Source organism: Callorhinus ursinus, unplaced genomic scaffold, assembly GCF_003265705.2.
Source record: "Callorhinus ursinus isolate GAN/ISIS: 27379988/994484 unplaced genomic scaffold, GSC_fseal_2.0 scaffold5, whole genome shotgun sequence".
In the NCBI taxonomy this organism is placed as follows: Eukaryota; Metazoa; Chordata; class Mammalia; order Carnivora; family Otariidae; genus Callorhinus; species Callorhinus ursinus.
In genome coordinates this window covers 11824482-11851682 of record NW_027397067.1, presented here as the reverse complement: position 1 = coordinate 11851682, position 27201 = coordinate 11824482, and the positions used below count along the sequence as shown (strand labels likewise).

At 36.4% G+C, this 27201-nt stretch overlaps 1 pseudogene; it reads right to left on the bottom strand.

Annotated features, from left to right (window-relative positions):
• Nucleotides 1-6977: 6977 nt before the first annotated feature.
• LOC112823022 (ragulator complex protein LAMTOR1 pseudogene) lies at nt 6978-7461 on the bottom strand (annotated as a pseudogene).
• Between the last annotated feature and the right edge of the window lie 19740 nt (nt 7462-27201).

The following is a 27201-nucleotide window of genomic DNA, read 5'->3' as shown; positions in this document are numbered from 1 at the left end:
CAAAGTTCTTGGATAATTTTAAATAGATGATAGTTAAGAGGCATAAATAATTATAGCAGCATTGATACACAGGAAAGCATAGACCTATCATCTATCTATCATCTATCTATCTATCTATCATCTATCTATCTATCTATCTATCTATCTATCTATCTATCTATCCATCTATCATCTATCAATCTATCATCTATCATCTATCTATCATCTAACAAAATTTACCACTCATCAAAAATCAACCTTTATTTCAGTTAATATACTAAAATTTTTAATTCAACAGTCATAGTTTTTAGAATTAAGAGGTCTTTTTAGTGCTTTTTTAGGTCCCCTTGAATACTCTTCTTTTGTTTATTTGTACCTATGTTCTTGCTCTAGTTCTTCCAGAAGTTCAATTTCATTAAGTATGACGTGCGATTCTTCAACCTACTTCACCTCCACCCACACCACAGCTCTATCCACAAGAATGTGGTCTAGCTCCATGTTCAATAAGACAGCCACACACTGGTTTGATTTCTCTTCATTTTCTAAAGTCGGGTTTTTCAATCTCAGATAACATCATATGTGAGACAACATCCCAGGACATATTGTGCTGCCCATCCTTAATCCACCTTCTTTTTAGTCAGTTATCATAAAGGGTTCAAAACACTGAGGGTTCCAGTTCCAACGGGGTTGCCATACTGTATGAGGGCTAAATGGGACATTTAGAACAATATTTATGAAGGTTTTATCACCATGCCTGGCACAGAAATGTGTGAAGCAAATGTTCTCTCTCTCCCAGCATTCTTTCCTCTAAAAAAAGATTGATTTTATCAGTAGGTCATGAAATGTTTTAATCTGTGGAATGACTAGCTCAAATTTATTTTTTAAAAGGTTACTCATGTAGAAGTGTGAAGAGCAAGATTCTGCCTAGGTACCACTCACTTAAAAGAGGGAGAGTGGTAGAGGAGCATAAGGCTGTAGACATAGAGGCCAAAATGTAAGCTACAAATAAATATTACATGTTTTTGAAAATGATTATATAGATAACGAAGAGGTAGTGAAGTTCTTTAAGTTTGGAGGAAAATGATCAAAACTGTGTTTTAGGGGCATGCTGCTAAGTTAATATAAGGAAGATACCAAAGAATTGGAACTAGAGCACTGAGATGTTAGAATTTAAATGTTTAGGTGATAAAAGCTTAAAGTCTGATTTATGTGATGAAATTGGCAGTGATAATAATGGTGTTTAGGAGAGTTAAACTTATTGAACACTTGCTCTCTGCCACAATGCCTGGCACTGCTCTAAAAATTCATTTATTTTATTTTATTTTATTTTATTTTATTTTATTTTATTATTTTATATTTTACTTTTTGAGAGAGAGAGAGCACGAGAGAGGTGAGGGGCAGAGGGAGAAGCAGACTCCCCCACTGAGCAGGAATCCCAATGAGAGGCTCGATCCCAGGACCCTGGGATCATGACCTGAGCCAAAGGCAGATGCTTAACCCACTGAGCCACCCTGGTGCCCCTAAATATACATTTAATTTTCACAACAGTACTGAGTACTGCTCTTATCCTCATTTGGCAGAAGTAAATAATGAAGTTAAATGTCTAAGTTGACAAGTACCAGAGCAGCCAGGCTGGATTAAAATCCAGTCTAGCTCCAAACCCTGTGCTTAGTAACTCTACACCTGGTAAAACATTGCAGAGAGAATGACTGACTTGGTGCCCGTGGTCCAAGACCGGGGACGTGTGACCCACAGGTTTCTAGTCTAGGGGGAACTGGAAAGAAGTCCTCAGGATTTGATTCTTAGAATTATGGATACATTCTCCTTTTTCTCTTAGCTTGAGCTTTATTTCTCACAGTATGAACCCTTTAACTTTTCTCTGTCCTGTCATAGCACTTCATGTAAAAGATATGTCCTATTTCTTTTAAAAATATTCTGATTGAGTTCAGCCTGGCTGAATCCCTGCACTTGCTGGGGTTTGCGAGAACTCCATTGTCAATCATTTTTGGAACTCCCCTTCCTCCACTGCATCATGCAAGTCCCAGGAAAATGAAGAAGGGACTTGTTTTCCAGTCCACAGTGGACTCCTTTGGCCGATCTTTGTTGATTCCATCCTTAGTCACCATCAATTAGACTCTATTTGACGCTCACAGCCAGCATTGATACTGAAGGCCACCAACGTACCCAAAACAAAAGCATGGAAGAATAACATGTTTTTATTGTGCCCGTACCACTATTCCCACACAAGTTTTACTTCTGGGTCCCTGCATTTGAGGGGGACCTAACTATTCTTCCACATGGTGAATCTCCAAGTTCCCTGTTATTCTCTTTTCCAGGGAAACTAGTTTTCTTTTCTTTAGCTCTCAGTCCGTGGCCTCCCCATCAGCTTCCTTTCTCTGAGCATGCAGCTTAATCTTCCCACAGGCCTTGAGCCAACAATTAAACACCAGAGTCAACAGGGCAGATCTAGCTCACTGATGTGCTTTGTTGGTCAATAAAGTGCCGACCTCCTTGTTATCAATTGCCCACAATTACAAATGTGAATATTTCATATAAAAATCTAGAGCCCATGTTCACAATTAGAAACTCAGACTGGTGATTTCATGGTTATCATTCTTGCATATGGAGTTCGCACAGCCTACACAACCCTCCTTACTGCCCTGACATGAGGATCAGTCAGTTCTCTTTTTCATCTGACCCCTGAAGATACTCAGTGTATCTTCAGTTCTAAAGCCACTCTGAGTGAATGAAGCTCAGACTGTTAGGATATAAAGCCCCTCCCTAGTCTCTCGAGAAAATATCTCTTGTTCTTTTCTAATGAGCCTGCAACTAAGAAAATATAAGCACATTTATTTTCTCATTCAGGTTATTCTGCCATATTAACTTCTTAGTGGAATCCTTCTGCAATGATCATGTTCTGTCATCTGAACCACTGATGCTTATACAATAAACTAGAGTGATGAAGTTATTACTTACAACATCCCAGTGAGCAAGCATTACATCCCATAGGTCAGAAGAGCTGTCCATCAAGTTGGTTGTGCATTGTCCTCAGAAGACTGACTAGACAGGCGTCTGCTCAAAGAGGTAAGATGCTAATATGATTAATTGGATTCAAATAGAATTCATCATTACTCAGGCAAAGCTGAAATGTCCATATTACTGAGGGAATATTTTTCATACAGTAATCTCCTAACGGGTTCTAAATTGACCACACTATTTCCAGCAGATTTTGAAAATACACTTGAAATACATTTTCTGATAGGGAACTTATATTTACAATTCAGTAATTGGCGAGAAGGAAAAATAATTGAGAGGAATGAAGCAAGAATGAAGAAGCTTCAGTGAGGACAGCTCTTTGGTATGGGCTTCATGTCCTCTGTAAGGTCCACATGGCCTGTTTCCTATAGTAGAGTAACCGATACTTTGTTATATAAACCCTGTTTTCTCATGTCTTCCAGCTAATTATATTGAGCTCTTCTTGGTTTTGTCAAGTGGTGCTTTGAAAGTGGAATCTTGGAAAATTGCAGTATAGATGTTTTAAAAGATAGTAAGTATATCATCATTAGCTTGACTTTATTTGAAGAAGTTGCGGGTTTCTCAACTCATTATGTTACAAAACAGCAACAAATTGAAATATGATCATTATGCCTGCCATGATTAATGATGTCTACTTTGGTCGTTCTGAATTTATGGGAGTATGACAAAGTCCTTGTAAATCGAAGAATTTTCTTCACCCCCACAATAACATAATTATAATTTCAGTATTCGTTGATAGAGAAAATATATAATAATAAAGAGCCATTAGGAATTCATTACTATTTGAGATTTTTGTAATTTGTAATTAGGTGTTACCTTATTGGTCAAATAATGTTTGAAAATAAGTCATCAGACACTGGTGCACGTATACACTTTTAGAACTCTCGCAGTAATTTTGTGACATCCTCCCTTTCACCAGGAGCCCCTAAATCATAAATTGGTAGCCAATGATTTACACAAAGCATACTTTGAGAGTTGAACTGTGTAAATGAGTCTTATTACCCAAATCAGAATATGTGTGTGTGTGGGTGTAACCCTATTACACATTGCCCAACTCTGGAAGAACCCTTCAAGAAGCTAGCCATTACTTGTCAGTTTTGAGCAAATTTGGCAAATTGTCAGTAATCCACCAAAGCTCTCTTCTTGACATATTTCCAATCTGAACAGATTGTGAATAGAGTTGCTTTAATTCAGCCTGTCACAGGGCTCACTAATGTAAATCAAAGAGATGCACAGCCTGAGATCACACGTGGGGGAAAAAATGACGTACTTTAATAAAGGCGTGCTGCCTCCAAAATCTATCATATCATCTGTTTTACAGACCTACCACCACCATTACAATCCAGAGGTACTAAAAGCAGGAAACAAACACACACAAAAAAATGTCACTGTTTCTCTTAGTGTCAAAAGTACATTTATAAAAGCCTCTTGTCAGATCAAGGAGAAGCAGTGGTTGGTTTTTTTCTCTCTCTCTTTTTTTTTAAGAGATTACTGCCAAACAAACTAATTAACACCCAAAACATCTCTATGTCTGTACTTTACTCTCTGATTTTTAGCTGAGGTATTTTTTCTCCTTTTTAAAAAATTGATGTGTAGTTGACATACAATGTTACATCAGTTTCAGGTGTACAACATCGTGATTCAACAAGTCTATGTCATGCTATGCTCACCACAAATGTAGCTACCATCTGTCACCATACAGAACTATGATAGTTACATTGACTATATTCTCTGTGCTGTATGCCATGACTTATTCATTCCATAACTAGAAGCCTGTACCTCCCACTCCCCTTCACCCATTTTGCCCCTCCCTCTACCCTCCTCCCCTCTGGCAATCACCAGTTCATTTTCTGTATTTATGGGTCTGTTTCTGCCTTTTGTGTTTGTTTGTTCATTTGTTTTGTTAGCTGACATCTTATAATGTTAGGATTTTAAAAATATTCTTCTCCTCCTTATTGCAGATTTATAACTTTTCTTTTTAGTTTGGAATTATTAGATTGTGGATCTAGACCTGGGGTAAAAACTTTCAGTAACATACAGAAAGTATCTGGGTTTATTTTATTTTTATATTTATTTATTTATTTGACAGAGAGTGAGAGAGCACAAGTAGGAAAAGTGGCAGAAGGAGAGGGAGTAGCAGGCTCCCCACTGAGCAGGGAGCCTGATGCGGGGCTTGATCCCAGGACCTTGGGATCGTGGCCTGAGCCAAAGGCAGACGCTTAACTGACTGAGCCACCCAGGTGCCCCAGTATCTGGGTTTTTAAAAAATTGCTAAGAACACTACTTTATTGTGCACAGCTATTTGATAATTAGATTTATTTTCATTTACATTAAAAATCAGTAGTTGGGTGTAGATTTCAATACACACACAGATTTGTGTAACAACAACCACAAACAGGACTGGACGAGTTCCATCACCCCATAAAACTTCGTTGTGCTTTCCTCTTGTGGTCAAACCCTCCTGCACCCCAATCCTGGCAACTGCTAATCTATTTTCAGTTTCTACAGCTTTAACCTCTACAGAATGTTATATAAATGGAATCCTACAGGAAGCAAACTTTCAAGACTGGATTTTTTTCATCTGGCATATGCATTTAACATCCATTCATGTTGTTGCATGTAGCAGTAGGTCATTCTTTTTCATTGCTAAATAGTATTCCATTGCATTGATGTACCACATTTATCCGTTCACCCACTGAAGTGCTTTTTTGGTTGTTTCTATTTCTAGTGATTATGAATAAGATGCTATAAATAGTCACACACAAGATTTATTGTGAAGATTAATTTTTATTTCTCTAGAGTAATTACCTAGGAATGAGATTGCCATATGCTATGGTAGCATGTTTAACATCCTATGAAACTGCCAAACTGTTTTGCACAGTGACAATAGCATTTTGCAAACTGCTAAGCAAAGAATGAGAGTTTCTACTGTTCTGCATCCTTGCCATCATGTGGTATTGTCACATTTTATTTTTCATTTCCATTTTAGTAAGTGTAGAGTGGTATCTCCTTGTGGTTCTGATTTGCTTTTCCATAATTGCTAATGATGGGGATCATCTTTGATGTGCTTATTTTCCCTTTTGAATAGTTTCTTTGATGAAGAGTCTGTTCTAACTTTTGCCCATTTTTTTTAAAGATTTTATTTATTTATTTGTTAGAGAGATAGAGAGCACAAGTAGGCAGAGAGGCGGGCAGAGGGAGAGGGAGAAGTAGGCTCTCCGCTGAGCAAGGAGCCCGATATGCGGCTCGATCCCAGGACCCTGGGATCATGACCTGAGCCGAAGGCAGTCATTTGACTGAGCCACCCAGGCTCCCCTACTTTTGTACATTTTTAAAGTGGGTCCTTTGCTTCCTTCTTGTTGCATTTTTAATATATTATGGCTTTAAGTCCTTTGTCAAATACAAATGCTTTTATTTTTTATTTTATTTTTTTCAGATGAATACACTTCCTTTATCAAGGCAACAAACCAAAACAAAACCCCCAAGCCCCAAATATGTAAAAACCCAGGGTGTTAGAAATACAAACTTAATTCATTCAAAATTAAGCTCATCCAGACTCTGATCACAAACCCTAGTGAGGTGCATGTGGGTACCAGGTAGGAGAGAGGGGGACAGGAGTGAAGCCAAGAGAAAGGGTGGGAAGGGGGCTCCCACAGGCCCCTTAGGGTTCACCCTCACAGTGGTACCTCCACCTTCCCAGTGGAGACCTACTAGACCCTAACCTTTTGACCCCCACCCCATCCCGGGCCAGGGCTTTGAAGGCCAGTCCCAAATGGTTCTGCCTTCCCTTACTCCATCTTCATATGCTCAGGCTTCCAGCCTCACTCTTCCTCCATAGTCTTCTCTGTGCTTAGTAGCAAGTTAGGGTTCTGTGTAAGCCATGGTGAGGCTGGAGGTCAGGGGAGGCAAGGTGGAGTTGGGCTGAAGAGAGGAGAAGAAGAGCTGTGCAAGGATTCCTCTCTTCATGGGATCCCAAACTGTACAACCAGCTCCTCTTTTGCATCCACTCAGATCCGAGAAAGTACACTGTGGCATAAGCAGTTATCCTGGAGACATGCTGTAGATCGGAGAGGGGGATGGGCTTGTTGGCCAGCACTTGGTGGGGCTGGCTGGTGAGAGACATGGCAGCGGGGGCAGCTTCTTCCTGTGGATCAGGCTGCTGCTCAGCACAGCTGAGCGGGTGCTGTACTGCCTTGCCCAGTCCATGTACTCATGCTGCTCCATGTCCTGGGAGTCTGCAGGAGCAGACACACCAGTGATGCTGCTGGCTGTCTTAGCAAGGCTGGAGGAGAGCAGCTCATCTGTGCGAGTGGGAGGCAGGCTGTGGTAGTTGGGCTCACTCCATTGAGAGCTTTGGTGGGGGCATCTGCTAGGGTCCAGCAGCAGCTTCTGTTCCTCTCAGTCCTGGTTCGAGTCCTTGTTCTGGCTGCTGTAGCAGCACCCCATGGCCAGGGTGGGGCAGGGCGCTGAGGACCTGCTGAGGAGGGACAATGTCTGTGGGGAGCCCTTTTGGTCACACGACCCGTGGCTACATCCAGCAAGCAGTCACTTGCCTCAAATATATTATTTTTTTAAATTATTTATTTATTTGAGAGAAAGAGAGAGAGTTGGGGGGGAGGGCCAAAGGGAGAGGGAGAGAAGCAGACTCCCAGCTGAGTGGGGAGCCCAACTCCCGGCTCAATCTCAACACCTGGAGATCATGACCTGAGTGGAAACTAAGAGTCCAACACTTAACCAACTAAGCCATCTGAACACCCCATCAAATATATAATTTTTGCGAATACTTTTTCCCAGTTGGTGAGAGGGTTGGCTTTTGGTTTTCATGACAATGCCTTTAGCAAAGAAAAATTATTTTAATTTTAATGAAGTCCAATTTATCCTTTTTTACTTTTATGGAAGTAGGTATTATTTTTATGAATTTTTGACTATCCTAAGTTTCCAAAGATTTTTCTCCCAGATGTTTTATGAATTTTGTATATCTTTTACCTTTAAGTCAATCACCAGTTGTGATTAAATTTTTACATACACTGTAAAGTAGAAGTGTATGTTCGATTTTTGCATCTGAATATCCAACTGTGACTGCACCATTTGTTGAAAAAACTTTCATATCTCCGTTGCCCTTGAATTTGCTTTGTTAAAAAATATCAGTTGATCATATTTGTATAGGTCTATTTTTATAATTTCTGTTCTCTTCTTTGATCAAGGTGACTTTATTTTTAATCAACCTCACCCCCTTGATTACTGGAACTTTGTGGTAACTCTTAAATTTTGGTTGTGGGAGTCCCCCCATTTTTTTCTTTTTCCATTTGCTTTGAGTATTCTAGTGTTCTTTTTTTTTTTTTTGCCTTTTCATATAAATCATAGAGTCAGCTTATCTTTATATATAAATCTCCTACCAGAATTTTGATTTGGAATGTATTGTCTATACTTAAATTGAGGAGATATGAACTATATTGATTATCCCAATAATGAACACAGTATTCTCTCCATTTATTTAGGTCTTCTTTGCCTTTTTTCATCAATGTTTTGCACTATATAAATGCCATACATATTTTGTTAGATTTATATGTATTTCTTTTGCTTGTTTGTTTTTTGAAGGAGGGGCCATTGTAAAAGGTGCTTTTTCAAGGTTAAGTTTACAACTGTTTGTTGTTAGTTTATAGATATACAATTGATTTTTGTAATTTGACTTTGTACCGTGCAACTTTTCTAACCTCCTTTACTAGTTCAAATAAGCTTCTTTTTGTAGATTTGATGGGATTTATTGCATAGACAGTCATGTTGCTTGCAAATAGGAACAACTTCATTTATTTCTTCATTTCTTATTTGTATGGCAGTTATTTCTTTTCCTTACTTTATTTCATTGGCTAAAACTTCTAGTAAAATGTTAAATAAGAGTGGTGAAAATGGACATTCTTGACTTTTTTCCTGATTTTGCGGGGAAAGAATTCAGTTTTTCGAAAGGAAGCCTAATGCTACCTGTAGATTTTTTTGTAGATGTCCTTATTCAGACTGACAATGTCTCCTGTCATTCCTAGTTTACTAACAGTTTGTATCATGAACTGATAATGACTTTTGCCTGATATGTTTTCTACAACTATTGATATGTTCATGTACTTTTTCTGTTAGGTCTTAAGCAGATTGGTAGAAGATGTAAAGAATCTCTTAAATGCACTTCGCAAATGTCAATTCTCTGTAAAATGTGATGGTAGAGAGCCAAAAACAATTCAACAAATATATTTCTATGTAGTTAAGATAATAAGGTTCGTATGTGTAAGTCTTCTCATTATCAATTTAATAGATATTTGGCACAGACTATCTGTGACAGTTCTAATCTTCTGGGCTATCGGCCAAATCTTATCCAAAATGTTTTTGTCTTGGTCTATAAAATATTTCTTAAAAGTTGACTTAGAGTCTGGTATTTAAGCTTCAGGAGATTTCATTTCCTTTTCTGGATTTCTAGTTTCCCTTGGAAGCTTTCACAAAACTAGACCTCATTGCTTTATGGCACCATCAGTTGGAGTTGAGTAGCAACTATCCCTGTTTTACAAAGGTGAGAAAAGTCTCTATTTTACTATAGTACCCAGAATTCCCTGAGCTGTTTTGCTCATTTATGTTATCTGTCTCATAGCTATAGGAATTTGCAATTGATGACTAGAAAACTGGATAGAAACTGGTTAATTCATATCTTTTTAATGAAAAATAAGTAGAATCTACAGAGCGAGATACTATTTTGTGTAACAGAATGTCTATTTTTTAAAAAATGAATATATGCTATTGAAATTAGCAATTCTAAATATTTTGGGAGAGAATAGAAATTGACATGGACAGTTGGTGTTATTATGGCCATGTATATCAAAAATCTTAAAAATATCTTTGAACAATTAATTCTATTTCTTGAGATTTACCTTAGGGAGATGATTATAGACATATATAAAATTTTATTAATGATTAAATTAATGATTATCACTGGGACCTAGAAAAAAATGGGGAAATGATGTTATCAGGCTAGCAAAATATCAATGACATAAAATTCTCCTACAAATTCCAGCCGTTTTCAAATGCCCAGGAAATGGCCTTTATCACATCGCCAAAGGCTTGATATAAAACAAAACAAAAAATAAAACCTCCTGACCATGCATATTCCTTGAGGAAAACCAAACAATAGGCATGGGTGGACACAAAGAAGGTGCAAAAACTGTTTCCCATCAGATCACTCTCTGCCCATGATTCAGGTCATAGGGTCTGTGCTGTCTAGGAAACTCAGCACCTGCCCTCTTTGAATGGAATCTATATAGGGAATTAGCAAGAACTGAGGCCCTTTCGTTTCTACCTTCAAACCTATTCAGAGACAATAAATACAGAAGAAAACATGGTTGAATGCATATTTTCAAAAGAAAAGGCAGGGCGCCTGGGTGGCTCAGTTGGTTAAGCAACTGCCTTCAGCTCAGGTCATGATCCTGGAGTCCCGGGATCGAGTCCCACATTGGGCTCCCTGCTCAGCGGGGAGTCTGCTTTTCCCTCTGACCCTCCTCCCTCTCATGCTCTCTGTCTCTCATTCTCTCTCTCACAAATAAATAAAAAAAAAAATCTTAAAAAAATTTAAAAAAAGATCAAAAGAAAAGGCATAATGTGCATAACTGGAGATAGGACAAGCCTGGTGAGGAGTGCAGGCCTGTGGTTATACCTCAATTATGTGCAAATTTCTGTAGTGGAGAACTCTATATCCTACCTCTCAAGAATAAGGGAAGAACCATAACACCAGAGCCAGAGAACCCAACGAAGTCCAACAGACCCAATCTGGATAAATGTCCTCTACATACAAGAAATTGAGTTGGGGTTATAGTCATCAACTTCAATTCTGTGTCTAGTTTTGAGAAGGCCAGTTGGAACAATCCTTAAATCTTGTCTTTCAGAAAACCTCAGGCCCAGCTTCCTTTTTAGTCAAAGAAAACTAATCCAAACAGAAAAAGGTAACAGCATGGGGACTATAAAAAATTCTGAACCAGAAAGTAACAGAAAAGCATAGCCTTGAATATTCAAAAGAGCGTAATTTTAGAAGTAATTTGCATAACATTTATGTTCAATAATTTTTTTAATTAACAAAAGTGTTTAGGCCTTTGGAGGTTGTTTTCAAGTTTTTCACATTAGAGATCATTTCTAAATGCTGACATTTCAATCTTGGTTTACTCTTTGACCCAAGAATTGAATAAAGGAAAATTCCTTTTTGTTAGATTTCTGTGGCCTTTATTTATTTGGTATTATGTGTTTTTGTTGTTTGTACTGCATTGTGGTCAGATTTGGAGTTTCTAAAATATCTATTTTCCTTATGTCATTTAAACTTTTTTTATGTACTACTACCAGGTTCTTTTTCTAAATAATATACAGTTATTTGAAATAACATGCCTTTTTTGCTTAAAAGAAACCAAGTGATAGTGCATTATTTATCCTCTATATTCATTTTAATGTTTCTACTTATGTCAGTAGCGGTGTATCATACTACAAACACATGAAAATTTCTTACTCTTACTTAATGGTCAATCTTTCTGCATCATCTTAATAGTATATCTCCCAGAATTTAATTTCAGCAAATATATGTTGATCACTGATATGCTTGTCTTACTCATGTGACTTTAATGCCTTGTGTTTATTATACTTTCTTATATTTGCCTTCATTTACTTTTCTTATTTTATAATATTGACCAAGTTTTTGTTTACTTTTCATCTCAATGATATGTTTCCAGTAATTATTTTTAATTTCATTACGTATTTGAACATGTATTTATCTGAAGTCATAGATAAACATTATATAAATTCTTTCCCCAAATAAAACAAACTTGTGCTTGTGCCTTTTTTTATTTGAAAAATTTAGGTATTTGCCATATTTCTTCTTTCTTACCCTCTTTCTTTTTTTCCTACTAAAACTCCTACTATACTTGTCTTAGATATCTTTTCTTTTATTCTTTCTTAGATTTTATCACATAATAGTCATCTCTGTGTTTGACAATGTGTTTTGAGAGAATTCATTGTTTCTAGTTTATCTAATTACAAATGCAATTTCCATCCTGTTTTTTAAAATTTCTACACTCGTGCTTTTTTAGTTCCAAGAGAATACTTTTTTTTTTTTAGGATATTCAGAGCAGCTTGATATATAATTTTTACTTAAATTTTTTTCTTGTCAGGTTATTAAGGTTTAATTTATATATAAAATTCACCCTTTAAAAATACCTCGTTTGATCAATAACCACCACTACCATCAGGATATTGAATGTTTCCATCACACCAAAAAGTTCCTTCGTACCTACTTGCCCTCAAGTCTCTTTCCTCACCCGTTGGCTGGGGCAACCACCAACCCAATTTCTCTCCTCACAAACTGGAGTTCCCAAAATATCATATAAATTGAGTCAGACAGTATGTAGGCTTTTGTGAAAGGCTTCTTTCCCCTCATATCATGCTTTGAAGAATTATCCATGTTGTTGCATGTGTCAGAAGTTCAGGCCATTTATTGCTGAGTAGTATTCCATTGTATGGAGATACCACAATTTTTTAAATCCATTCACAGGTTATAGACATCATTTAGATTTTTGTCTAGATTTTGGCTATTATATATAAAACTGCTGGTCATGTACTGGTGTATGTGTAAACGTAAGTTTTCATTTATTTTGACTAAATTTCTAGGGAGGGATTGCTGGGTTCCGTAGTAAATGTATGACCAACTTTATAAGAAACATGGCTGTAGTATTTTGCATTCCTACTGGAAATATGTTGCTCTACATATTCATTAGCACTTGGATTGTCAGGGTTTTGTCTTGTTTTTGTTTCATTTTTAGCCATTGCAGTGGATGGTTAGTAATATGTCCTTGTGTTTATAATTCATGTTTTAACAATAACTAATAAACAATGTTGAGCATCTTTTCATGTGTATGTGTGGTATTCATGAAACTACTTTGGTGATGTGTCCTCATGAAACTACTTTGGTGATGTGTCCTCATGAAAGTCTAATATAAGGTAAGATCAATCCTTCCATCCCATTTGTTGAAAACACTATCTTTTTCATATTGAATAGCCATTGCCCCTTTGTAAAAAGCACTTGATAATATTTCTATAGGTCTATTAGTGGATTCTCCATTCTGTTACATTTCTAACTATCCTACTCAAAACCTTACTGTTTTGATTATTATAGTTTTCTTTGGGCCATACTTTCCGGTTTCTTCATATGCCTTATGATTTTTTGTTGAAAACTAGATATTTAAATATTATTATGTGGTAACTCTGGAAATCAGGTTTTCCCCATTCCCCTGGGTTTGCCATTCTTGGTTGTTGGAGGCAGTTATTCATTTGTTTCATTACTTTTCCATTACATTCGTTTGTTTCAATGGTTTTTTAAACCATTTTTTGCAGACTTTTCTCCTACTTGTGTGTAGTCACTGTATTCTTTTCCCCTTTAGCTTGTTTTCAGCTAATGTTTTGACAGAGATTTCCTCGAAAACTAGGAGCTACAACACACACACACACACACACACACACACGCACGCACACACACGCACGCACGTGCATACAAAGAAACACAAGGAAACAAACAAAAACTAAAAAAGTCTCCCAGTCTTTGCAGATTGGCTTTGAGCTGGAACACCATTTTAACACTTAGCCCAGACATTTATAATTCCAACTCAGTCTTTACTTCCTTTTTGCACTGACCCAAGAGATCAGCCAGAAGTGAAAGCTTGTGGTCTTCTCACAACCTTTCTGAGCAAGTGTCTTGCCCTGTACCAGTGTATGGCATACACAGGGAATGAATACCTTCATTTCCCAAAGAAACTCTTTTCCCAGGTTTTCTTTCTCTCTTTGGCTGATCTACTGTATTTTAAAAATTTGGTATTTTATATTTTATTCATGCTCCAAGTTCTCTGAAATTCTTGAATCTGTGGTTTGTTGTCTTTCTTAATTTTGAAAATTTCTTAGCCATTTCCTCTTCAAGTATCTTTCTCTTTTCTTTCTGGGATTTCAATTACACCTATGTTAGACCACTTTATATTTTCCCATGGCTCTTGTGCTGTCTGTTTTAGTTTTTCACTCTTTATCTTTTTGTATTGTAGCAAAGATAATTTCTATTAAAATGAGATTATTTCAAAAGACATATGGTTCTAGGAATCCATTGAAAGTAGAAGCCAAGGAAGGCACCTGGGTGGTTCAGTCGGTTAAGTGTCTGTCTTTCACTCAGGTTATGATCTTGGCTTAGGCCATGATCCCGGAGTTCTGGGATTGAGCCCTGAGTCAGGCTCTTGCTCAGCAGGGAGTCTGTTACTCCCTCTGCCCCTCCCACTGCTCATGCTTTCTCTCTGTCAAATAAATAAATAAAATCTTTAAAAAAATAAAGTAGAAGCCATGGAAGAAGGATCACCATATGAATCTTCATCTTAGGAACCACCGCCACAGAATCGAATCAATGTACCAATGTGGGGGGGGGGAAAGCAAAAAAATGCCTCAGCAACTTTCTCCTCTTGCCCTCCAATTTTCTGTCAGTACCTGCTGGTAGCTACATCCAACTAAAGCCTTAGTTTAGGAGTCTAAACTAAAGATGACTGAGTAATGTATGCTACAGATCATGCTCCATGGATACAGAGCACCACAGAAAAGGATAGGCAGGGATGGAGGAGAGAGTAGAAATTGCCATCATTGTCAATCTGAAGATACAAAATAATGTATCATCATAGTTTAATTTTTATTACTTCTATTATGCAGGAGGTTGACATCCTATGTTTATAGTCATATTTACTTACTTTCCTGAGGCTATTATTTGCCAAGATTTTCTTTGTAGCCGAAACAATGTTCTATTTTTATAAAAATATCTATGATTGCCTAGAAAAAATGTTGTAATATCTACTTTCACATAAAAATGGGTAGATGCAGATATGAATATAGATAAAAAAAGAGGGATACACACAAACACACACACACATTTTTCTAAGTTTGCTGTGGCAAATTACCACACACTTGGTGGCTTAGAGCAACAGAAATTTATTCTCTTGTCATTGCCAGTAATCGTTGACATTCCTTGGCTTATAGCTTCATCACAGAGTCTCTGCCTCCATCTTCACATGGCCTTATGCTCTGTGTGTTGTTCTAAATAAAGTAACATCGGCAGGGATTTGGTATGAATATCTTTTGGGAGCCATTTTTCAGCCTGTCACTTATCATATATACATCTCAAATAGGCCCGCTTTAATAATTACACTATTCAGTTCTTCTATTCCTACCCATATTTTTATCTACTTGATGTATCATAGCATGAGGTAGGTGAATTAAAATCATGTATCTTAATATTTTGCAATTTGTCCTTGAATCTCCTGTAATTTCTGCCTTGTGGATATTGCCACTAAGTTATTTGGTGTATAAAAATGTATAATTATATCTTCATTATGGATTCCACATGTCATTGTTATAAAATGTCCTTCCTATGATTTTTATATAGTGTTCAAATTTCTTATAGTGATATTGTGACTCCCTGCATTATTATTTGAATTTATCTGTTTTATCATTGCCCCATCTTTAATTTTCAAATATTTTGAATCACTTTGTTTTAGATTTAGTTTTTTGACATACAGCATATAATTTTATATTCTGGGCAATATGAAAAGTTTTCAAGGGGTGAGTTCACACTGTTTCATTTATTTATGTGACAGGTAGATTTTATCATAATTATAATATTTTATGTTATATACTTTTTATTATTTTTTTCAAGTATCAGGCACCTCTTACAGAACCTCATATCTTTAAACTCACCTGCCTCTTGCTCTAGCTGCTGCTGTACTTGGGCACAAGCCCATGTGCCTTAGCCCATCTCCAACACTGCACCACTTGCCCATTACTGCAAAGTTTCACTGCTAATTCCACCATGGGACCTTGCTGGAAACTTATGTGTCAGAAACCTAGAGCCATTTGGTTTCTGTTGATTTTTTTAAAAAATATTTCTTAGCATTCACAGTTGTATTGTTAAATATAATTTACCTGGTGTCTTTTTACCTGTGCAACTACTAAAGGTGAGGAAATTATTACATGTGTACCACCTCTCACCTTCTTTTCCATTTTCCTTCATACCTATTTTTAATGAACTCTTTTCAAGGAAGTCAAAATTTAATATGCCTACTTCCTGTTTTGTCACCATAATATTCCCTTTCATTTTGGTCTTGCTTCTACATTTAAGTAGAGTCATTGTTCACAGCCAAGCCCCTCTCTGTAATGTTCAGTCATCTTTAGTTTGGCTGAAGGTTGTCCTCTAGTAGATTCCCCAAAAGGGGATCAAGAAATATATTTCTCATGTGTGAATGTTTACAAGTGTATACAGCTTTTACATTTGCATTACAGATTTCATGTTATATAAAATTCTTGAGTCCCTCTTTCCCTTGGGGATTGTGTATATTTTGCTCCAATATATTTCTGTGAAAGTCTTGTATATTTTTTTCTTATAAGTCATTTATTCCTTTTGCTTAAATGCTTAAATAGTTCACTTAAAATTTCTGATAGCTAGAAATTTTTCCCCTAAAAAGTTTTTTTTTTCAAATTTAAGAAACTTTTCTTCAATTGTATGTTCTGTGGGTCTATGTTATATTACATCTCCTTTATTATCCTGTTTATATAGTTATCTCTCTAACTCAGATTAAGGTTTTAGTCATTTCTATTTTATTTTTCCAGGCTTTCCCATTTCTATTCTCTATAGTCCTAAATCTGTATTCTACAGTGATTTTTTTTTCATCTGAGTTCTTTCTATGGTCATCCATGTTTCTTTATGTTTAAGTTTTCCCCACCACGTATTTCCTGACCTCTTCCAGTTAGCATTTCATTTCTGCTAATTATTCCACTATTTCTTCTTTGAGCTCTTGTAAATTTTATTTATACTTTTGCTTCATAGGGGCAGTTGACTCACTAAGCGTTTTTGTATTGCTGTTGTTGTTGTTTTAATTCATTGAAAAAATGTTAGGTCACAATTTTCTTCTTCGTGACATTTTTTCTGGTATTTTTCTTCTGCTCTCCAGCTTCTCAATTCATTTGAATATGTCCTGTGCTGTTTTATTTTTGATTCCCCATCTTTGAAGAAGAAGAGTTATTTCTGAACCACCTATTTATAGGAGTTTCTGGGGAAAAGGTCTATGGTTGTGTTTCATGCTGGCAGCAATTTTCCTTAAGATGCAGGATTTGGTGCATGAATCCTTTAAACTTTCCCTTTTCCCTATCCAGCAGATATATGAAGCTGTAGATTTGTCTGCATAACAAAGTCTCCTTATCCCCCGTGTCACATAAATTGGCTGCTTCCAGAAAATGTGGCTTACCTGTGTTGGAGTTCCCATACATCCTCACCTCCCCTCCTTTTCAGTCCTGAAATTGATCCAGAGAAGCTTCCTCCTAGGGTCTGCAACTTCCACTCTTTTCTTCTGTGGTGAACACATTTTGTTCAGTGTTTTATAGGCTAAACCAAAATTTATCATTTAAATGTAGACAAGTTTTGATTAATCGAAATTCAAGTGGATGCCAGCACTACTGAGCTGGAAGGTTCTGCTTTGGATCTACCAAGTGCTCCCCATCCTCATTATTCACCAACAAATGAAACAATAGAGCAGTGCAGGGCCAACGAAAGCCACCCTTCAAATCACTGCCGTGTGAACTGCTTAGATGGTGTGAATAATATTTCATTGTGATCCAGTCTTCAAATTTTCGCCATCTTCCTTCCTCTGTTCAAACTGTTGAGATGCGAGACATAGGACAGAATTAAAAGGCCAGGCAGATATTTTCAGTCCTTTGATGACTAAATGCGGATGAGCTTGTCCACTCTTTATCTTGGTTCACTGTTGTAATACAGAAGGAGAGGTGAAAATATCAACTTGACTGTTGTGAAATCATCAAAAACGTATGGCATCTCTGGCTGTTTATTTTTTTCTCCCATCACGGTGTAGGAAAATTTCTGTAAATATTATGTTCTAGTAAAATAAAATATGTTATTCTGATATAGAGAATTGGGTGGATTAATGCGTCTTATTCAGGAGGAGGGTAGTGATATGGCATTCTTTAAAAAATGTGTAGAAAATTGTAAAGTTAATTTTACTTGTTTCATTGTAAATGGCAAAAGAATAGCAGTCAGATTATAAATGTTCCAATAGGAATAAATAAATTTTTAGGAAATTGTTAAAAAGATGTAATAAATGAATTTATTTGAACCTGACAAACTTTGATAGTTAAAAGGAGAAATTTATAATTATAATCACATGCTTCTTTACTGCTCTTTCAGAAACTTAGAAAGAAAGTAAAAAATCAAAGAGAATGTAGTGTTAGGACTAATGACAGTGAAGCAGAATTCAATTGCATTTCTCTATATCACAATTCACACTTAGTAAGACAAAAATTATGTTATTTATAATAGTATTTAACCTATAAATTATATGGAAATCAATCTAACAAAAGATGTGAACTCTATTGAAACACATAAAACTTAATTAAGAAACACTTTAATAAGTGGAGAAATATCACATTCCTGGATGTAAGTAAGGCAAAAACCATTACAAATACACCAAATCTCCATCAGATTTATTTCGATGTTCAATGCCACCATTGTTTGGTGGAATTTGACAAAGTAGTTTTTAAATTAAAATGGAAAAATAATAATAAAAATTTTTTAAAGAAAAAGAAAATCAAGTTGAGAAGACTTATTCTCAAGATATTCTGACATATTTATTATGAAGTTCTAATCATATAGAGATTATGTAACAGAAGTAGGAATAGAAAATACAGCACAAAAGCATAAGAAAACCAAGAAAAAGGCATACATATATGGAAATTTTGATATATGACAGAGGGACAAGGTAGATCAATGGAAAATGTGAATATTCCAATAAATGGCACTAAGCAATTGAGTGCCATTTGCAGAATTAAACTGGTTTCCTGTCTCACACTTTACAAAAAAGTCTATTCCAGATATGTTAAAGTTTAATTATGGAAAAAAAGTATGAAGCTTTTAGAAGATATTATAGAATTATATATTCAAGATCTCAAGAGAGTAAATGATTTCTTAAACCAGACACAAATAGCAATAGCAATAAAAGAAAATTGATGTCTATGTAAGACAAATTGTCTTTTAATCAAAGACAGCAAAGGAGGAGTGCAAAAACCAACAGAATACAAGACATTTGAATAAAGGATTAGAATCAATATAATAAAATTCCTTCAAATGAAAAAAAGAGAAAGAAAACAATTGAAAATGCAGCTCTAAAGAGGAAAAAGACCTTCACGAAAGTGGATTTCTAAACTGGCGAGAAGAATATGAAAAATAGCTTAATGTTCTTGCTCATATCATTACAAATTAAAATTATGATGAGAGTGTACACTTAGCAACTGAAGTTGAAATAGCTGGCAACACCAAGTGTTGGTAAGAATATGGAACAATCCAGTTCTCCTCCACTATGGTGGTGATGTGTACTGGTAGAACGTTCTAGAAAATAGTCTGTGTCACAGAATAAAATTGAAAAATATACATATGTATAACCCAGAAAATTCACTTCTAGACATCTGTCCAAGGAGGTTTTCACATGTGCTTTGGAAAACATGTCCAGGAATGTCCATAGTATTACTGTCAACAAAAGTGAGCACAGTGAAATAAATAATAAATAGTGATATAACCACACAGCATGGATCTCACCAACATAATTTTGAGTAAAGAAACAAGATACAAGAAAGACCATGTTATTCTATTAATACAAAATTCAAAAGCAGGGAAATCTAAATTCTGTGGTTTACAGGTACATAATTATATGGTAAAATTATAAAGAAAAGCTAGGAGCTGATTATCATAAAAGTTAAGACAGTGGCCCCTCTAGATAGGGAGGGGGTTATTTTAAACTTTGTAGCAGAAATCATTTTGGAGGAGGGACTTGAGGGCATTTGCTTGAGTGTGAGCAGTATATGATATCTTGTTCATTTTAGTTTATCATGTTACTTTGTCCATATGTATTTTATTTACCCTTTATAGTATATGTTTATATTTCATAAAAATGAAAAAGCAAAATATTCACAATACCAATTAAAAAGACATGTCACGGGGTGCCTGGGTGGCTCAGTCGGTTAAGCGTCGGCCTTCTGCTCAGGTCCTGATCCCAGGGTCCTGGGATCCAGCCCCGTATCGGGCTCCCTGCTCAGTGGGGAGTCTTCTTCTCCCTCTGCTCCCCATCCCTGCTCGTGCTTGCTCTCTCTCTCTTTCTCTCTCTCAAATAAATAAATAAAATCTTAAAAAAAAAAGACATGTCATTGAGAACTAATCCTGAAGTTATATATGAATTTATGGAGCAAAATATAAATGTTATTTGGCTTCTCTTTAATGTCCCTTCAGTAAGTGAAGAGCTGGGCCAATTGCCAGGTTGCAAAAGTCAATACAGAAAAGATTTACTTGTCCCACACATAATCTTTATATTCAAAATAATTCTAACCACAATCTCAAGAGACTTTGCCAGGGAGGTTGACAAACAGGTTCTAAAGTTTACTTGGAAACATCAAATTTTAAGTATAGCCGAAATCATTCTGAAAAAGAACAAATACATTTTGGTACTGAAAATGTTACTTCCATAAGGAACAACTTTTGTTACCTTTAAAATGAAGTCAGAGACACTTCAAGTCCTTTACAGCTCACAGAATGTGAGAGAATACTTTCATTTTCTTTCTTCAAAAGATCTCTGAAGCAGGAAAATATAAAACTTCCTTTAGCATCCCATGACTTTGAGTTTGGTAAGTTATTTTTGAGACCTGAACTAAATCTCTTATCCTTAAGCTTGTGTCTTATTCTGTCACCATTCTTTGTGTTCTAAGGCTTCAATTTCTTAAAGACTCTTACTGAGTTTTCATTACTTTTTTCCCCTCCCAATTGGGAAAAAAATAGTGACTCCAAAACTTTCCCTTATTTTCATACCTCTGCCATTTTCCAAAATGTTCCGTCTTTTGATTGTGTTTCTCCCAAACCCGAGGGGGGCAGGAGGGTGCTGAGAGGGTGAAGAGTAGATAGACGGCAGAGGATATATGGCAGGGGCAGAGGAAATCTGGTTTTGAGGAGTGTGTCGTCGCAATTACTGGTCCTGCAAGTTTGGAACAGCATTATAAATAGGAAGGAGTGTTGTAATAACGATAATCTCATTTTCCAAGTTTGCTAAACTCAAGCCAATGGCATGTTTATAGAACATAACGTATGAGTAGCACTGTATGATTTCCTGTTTGTTTTCACATACATTATTTCACTTTCTTCTCTCAATAGCTCTTTGAATTGATGACTGCTGTTATGACGCCCATTGATGAGGACACTAAAAGTGCTGACATGATTTGGCCAAGGTCACTAGAGCAGAGCAGAACAAGCTCTAAAACCATGTGTTCTTTTACCTGATACTCTTTTCACATATTCAGGTATTCATTTGATATATCAAAATTCCAGCATCACAGAATCATTTGGATAACCTCCTAGCATTTATGTGATGCATTACATCTTTAGGTCATTGAGTGATTTCTCTTGTGGAAGAGTGTACTTCCTGCTACCACATTTACTGTACATATACTCTATTTGTAGTAAATACAGTAGTGCCCCCTCAAGCCCCCTCCCAAGATATCCACATCTTAATTCTTTCAAACCAGTGAATGTGCTACATTATATGGCAAGAGAAAATTAAAGGGGCAGATGGAATGACGGTTGCCAAACAACTGATTTTTTTAAAAGATTTTATTTATTTATTTGAGAAAGAGACAGATGGTGACAGAAATAGTGAGAGAGAGAGCACAAGCGGGGAGGAGAGGGAGAAGCAGTCTCCCGCTAAGTGGGGAGCCCGACGTGGAGCTCAATCCCAGGACCCTGAGATCATGACCTGAGCTGAAGGCAGATGCTTAGCTGCCTGAGGCACCCAGGTGCCCCCAAACAACTGATCTTAAAATAAGATTACTCTGGATTATCCAGTGGGCTAAGGTAATCACAGAGGTCCTTTAAATGTGGAAGAAGTGGCAGAAAAGGCTGTGTCAATGTGATGTGATGTTAGACAGACCAAACCAGCCATTGCTTGCTTTGAAGATGGAAGGGGCCATGAGGCAAGGGAAGCAGGAAGACTTAAAATACTGGAAAAGAAAGAAAATGGATTCTCCCTGAGAAGTTTGTTTCCCAATACCAAATACATGGTGCCTTCACCAATCTCTATGGCATCAACACCAATTCCCCAATTGTCCAACATTAATTAGGTGTCCAACATTTCAATTCAATTCTCACACTAACTCCCAGAGTTAGCACAGACCCCACAGATTAAGGGTTCAGTTCCACAAGACTGCCCCACTTCAGACACCAGCCACAAATGGAATGCCCAGGATTTCTGCCCGGCTAACTGTAAATTCAGGGGTTACCCTTCAGGTTCAATAATTTGCTAGACCTACTCACAAAATTCAGGAAAAGAGTTGACTTACTATGGCCACTTTATTATAAAGGATACAACTCAAGACCAGCCAAATGAAAGAGATGCATAGGGCAAGTTATGAGGTAGGGGGACATGCAGAGCTTTTACTTTCCCAGAACCTTGATATGTTCACCAGCCCAGAAACTCTCCAAGCTCCATAGTTTAGTGGTTTATAATGGAGATTTCATTACGTAGGCATGCTTGGTTAAATCATTGGCCATTAGCAATTGAACTCAGTCTCCAACCCCTCATTCCTCCGTGGAGGTCAGGGGTGGGGGGGAGCCAAAAATCCCAACTCTTCAACCAGGGATTGGTCTTTCTGGTGACCAGCCCACCATCCTGAAGCTATTTAGGAATCCCTCACCCAAGAGTCATCTCATTAGCATACCAAAGACACTCATTACTCAAGAGATTACAAAGGTTTTTAAAGGTTTGTGCCAGGAACCAGAGACTTAATATTTTTTATTATACTCCCCTAGAACCTCCAAAAAGGAGCAGAGCTTTGCCAACACACTTTGACTGTAGCCCAATGAGACCCATTTTGGACTTCTGATCTCCAGACCAATTTGCATTGTTTTAAGTCACTAAATTTGTGATGATTTGTTAGAGCAGCAATCAGAGATTAACACACCGTTTTATAAACATTTGCAAGAGATTATCACACTTCTGTAGTGAGGCAGAATTTCAAATATTAAAAACATGGGAAGAGCTTTGATTTTTGTTTAGTTTGTTTTTTAGTTGTATTTATAAAAGATTTTCACAGTGAAATTTTTCCTCTTGTATAGCTGTTTATATCAACGCAATGCAAAGTGACAGGATACTGACATTTGAAGGAAAATACACTATTTTCAGATCAGATATCAGCTGTCAACTTGGATAGAGTGCATTGTTTTCTGATATTTTACAGCCCAGTTCACAAAAATTTTACATGCTTACAATTCAGTTCTGGTGTGAAAAAATTGTTGAAATATGTTGCATACGGAGGGCACAATAAGAACGTTTATAGACACAGCCTGAATAGATTATATTGGGTCTAAATGGGAATGGACAAATGTAAATATGAAATAAATTTATATGAAATAGATATGAAATATATATATTTGAATATATATGAAATAAATAAATATATATATGAATATGAATATATATTATATATAATATGAATATATATGAAATAATACATAAAATATATGAAATATATATTTTTATTTATATATAAATATATATGAAATATAAATGAGAGATTGAAAAATTACTCATTGAAGCCAATGAAATTGGTGAATAATTTACATCAATAAGTGTTCTCAAACTCACAAAATGAATAAGTATTTTGATTGTTCACAATTCAAAATTCAGTGTACTTTTTTTAGCTGGGGTTGAATTTATATAGTAACCAGGAAATCAGGAAACAAAATGTTAATTAAGCACTATTTCGGTTGATTGAATTAAAACATTGTGAATTAACTATGAGAAGCTACAAACTGTACCTATCTGGGAAGAAATCTTCTCAATATTAATATATATGCAGAGACTGACTATCATGTCTGTTAAAACTTATTTTAAAGTACTTTTATATCACTTTCAAAGTGAAAATACATGCAAATACAAAGTATCAGATTATTGTTTTGATGAAAGGGACATAGATGAATTAGTTATTTCTTTTTCACTCTAAGGTAAATGGAGACGTAAAGAACTTACATCCATACAGCAAAGTGTTAAGCTGTGATTTAAAAGAAAAAAAATCAAATAAAAAAAATTAGAGTTCTTAATCTGATAAAGAACCATGGCTTTTGAAAGGGAATAAAATAATTAGGCTTAAATGATATTATTTTTCAAAGCAAACATGACAGTGAACCATCTCTTTTCTTGTTAAGCAAGATTTATTATTTTTATTAATATTGCTATTATTATTTATATTTATGTAAATAATTTCTGAATTATTAAAAATATGCGATTAACATGTTTTTATTAAAACTGCTTTAGGATTTACATGGTTTTACCTATATTACCTTATTTAGTCTTCACAGTTATTATTTAGGATAAGGGAGAAGAGTTTTTCTTTGTAATTTTTTTTTAAACTAGGGAATAAATGTCTGAGCTCTGATTTACTCTTTTCAATTTCAAATTCAGATGCTTAGCTCAGTGCCAGGTACATTGAGAACACCCAGTAAATGGGTTTCTAGCCTAACTTCACCTTACAATTTCGGTGGGGTTTTATCATAATAAATCAAAATAATGTCACCAATTATCTAATTAACAGATTCAAATTATGTTGAAACTTAACTCTAAGTTAGGTAATATTAGTCAGGAACAGTTTCACAGTTTTTTTTTTTTTTAAGATTTTTATTTATTTATTTGACAGAGAGAGACACAGCGAGAGCAGGAACACAAGCAGGGGGAGTGGGAGAGGGAGAAACAGACTCCCCACTGAGCAGGGAGCCTGATGCGGGGCTTGATCCCAGGACCCTGGGATCATGACCTGAGCTGAAGGCAGACACAACTGACTGAGCCACCCAGGGGCCCTCACATTTTCTTTGATAAAGCCTTAAGCAGGGCCTCAGGATATGGTTGGCATTTTGTGCCTTACATATGTGTCCCCCATGTCAGGGTGAAGGGGAGCTTGGCTTGGCAAGCAACGTCAGCCAGGAAGAATAGCTGCCTTCTCCCATCCTCCCAGAAAGGGTGCCATTTTGCAATTTATAAATGATATAAAGGCCCCATATGTGCGCTGGCTTAGGACAACAAAAATCTCTTGTTAACTTAATTTTTTTTTACCTTATTAATCCAAAATCATAGTTACTAGATTTATCTGTTGTCTCTGCCAGAAACATGGGGACTATATAGTTTCATATCTATATCATTAAAATTATTTTCTTTCAAACATGAAGATATTTGTCATGTTTTCTGAAGTGTTCCAAAATGATCGGCTCAACAAGTTCCTTTGCGAATAATTTGGCACAGAGATTACACATGTTTTCCACAACATTATAGGAAAAAGAGGCCAAAAGAAAGACCAAAATGGACAGACACCCCATCAAATGGTATCTGCCTTTCTGAGCATGATAAAAAATTAAATAAGCCCCTAACCTGACATTTGGAAGGTTGGATTTACAGAAGCTCTTATAACCATATCAGCATCATGGATAGACAGCCAGAGTTCCTTAATTCTTTAATTCTTCTTTAATTCTAAAGGAGGCTCAGCAACAAATGCTTCCCTGCCCATTTGCTAACATTTCTCCAATATCCCATTCTAGTGTCACCGTTTAGGTTCAAGCCATCAGTGTCATTGCAACATCCCCTAACTGTCCTATTGGTTGATAACTGATGGGTTGAATAAACATTTATATAATTCTTAATATGAGCTCCACGTTGTTCTAAGTGTTTTATAAGTGCTGACTCAATTATTTAATCCTCTGAAAGGTGTGGTATACACTATTATTATTCCCATTTTATTGATGAAGATACTGAGCACAGAAAATAACTTTGTCAAGATACCACAGCTAGTAAAGTATCAGAATCAGGCTTCAAACTGGCTGATCTAGCTTGAGTCTATTACTATTTATTAACCACAACTTGTGTTACTTCCAGGCTTCCCTTTCCCTCTCATCACTTTCCCCCTTCCAATCCATTTCTTATCTGAGACCAGGTTAATCTCTATCTGTTTTGATCATGCATTTATTAAATACACCCATGTATTTCTGCTTGTACCTGTACAAATCACCAGAGGCTCAAGAGACCCTCCGAGTCTTCCAGAAACTCACAGCTTCGCGGAGGAGACTGACATCTTGATGAATGGTAGCATGCATGTTACGCATTTGATATGCCTGAATCCTATTACTCTATTTCCTTTAGATTTTTGACTCCTGGCATATACATTAAAGAATGGCAAGGGAAATGAAAAATGAGATACAATTTTATTAATCTGGGCAAGCACATCATAACCCCAAAGATGTAGGGATTTTTGTAAACGATGTTGCAGTAAGCAGCTCAAGCCTGAGGCATCTTCAACATAGATTTTGTCCATCACAGTATAACGCATGCTGAGCAGATATATAACTGGCCCCAGGTGCCCACATCTGCAAAGACTACAGGCCTGCTTCATAGATGTGAGGCAGGAAGAATGAGGATAAAGAGTGGACACGCATTGTTTTCCAATGTGTCTACTGCTGAGAGGTAGTTGAGTGTCAGACTGAGCAAGCTGACCAGCCAGACCTTCTCCTTAGTAAAGGCTGGAACCACTAGAACTGTCCTATTTATTCTGTGTGTGTTGAAAGCAGAGGAGGTTTTCTCCCTTTGGGGCATGAGAGGAAAGAGAATATGGGTTCTCTCCAGCAGTGGAGTGAGACAACAATCCCAAAGGAGTACTGAGTGCAAAACCACCTGACTCTGATAGAGAAAATCAGACACTTCACCAAAGAGCGAACTTGTAAGCTAAGACTTGACATAAATTTAATAAATAAGCCTAAATTTTTACCAAGAAGACTATAGAAGAACAACATATTTCTAGCAAATGGAAGGAAGGGAACAAAGCTACACAAGTGGAAAAGAATATGGAGAGTCCAAGAAAATGCCATGGCCAAAGAGGGCTATATTTTCAGGGTAAGATCCCAGGAGATGAGCTTAACTGGGAGGTGAGGGTCAGCATGTGAATGAGTTTGAGAAGTGCTTTAGGAATCTGGACTGAATCTTAGAAGTCGTTTTCCAAGTATGTCCCATGAATTTCTGAAGTTCT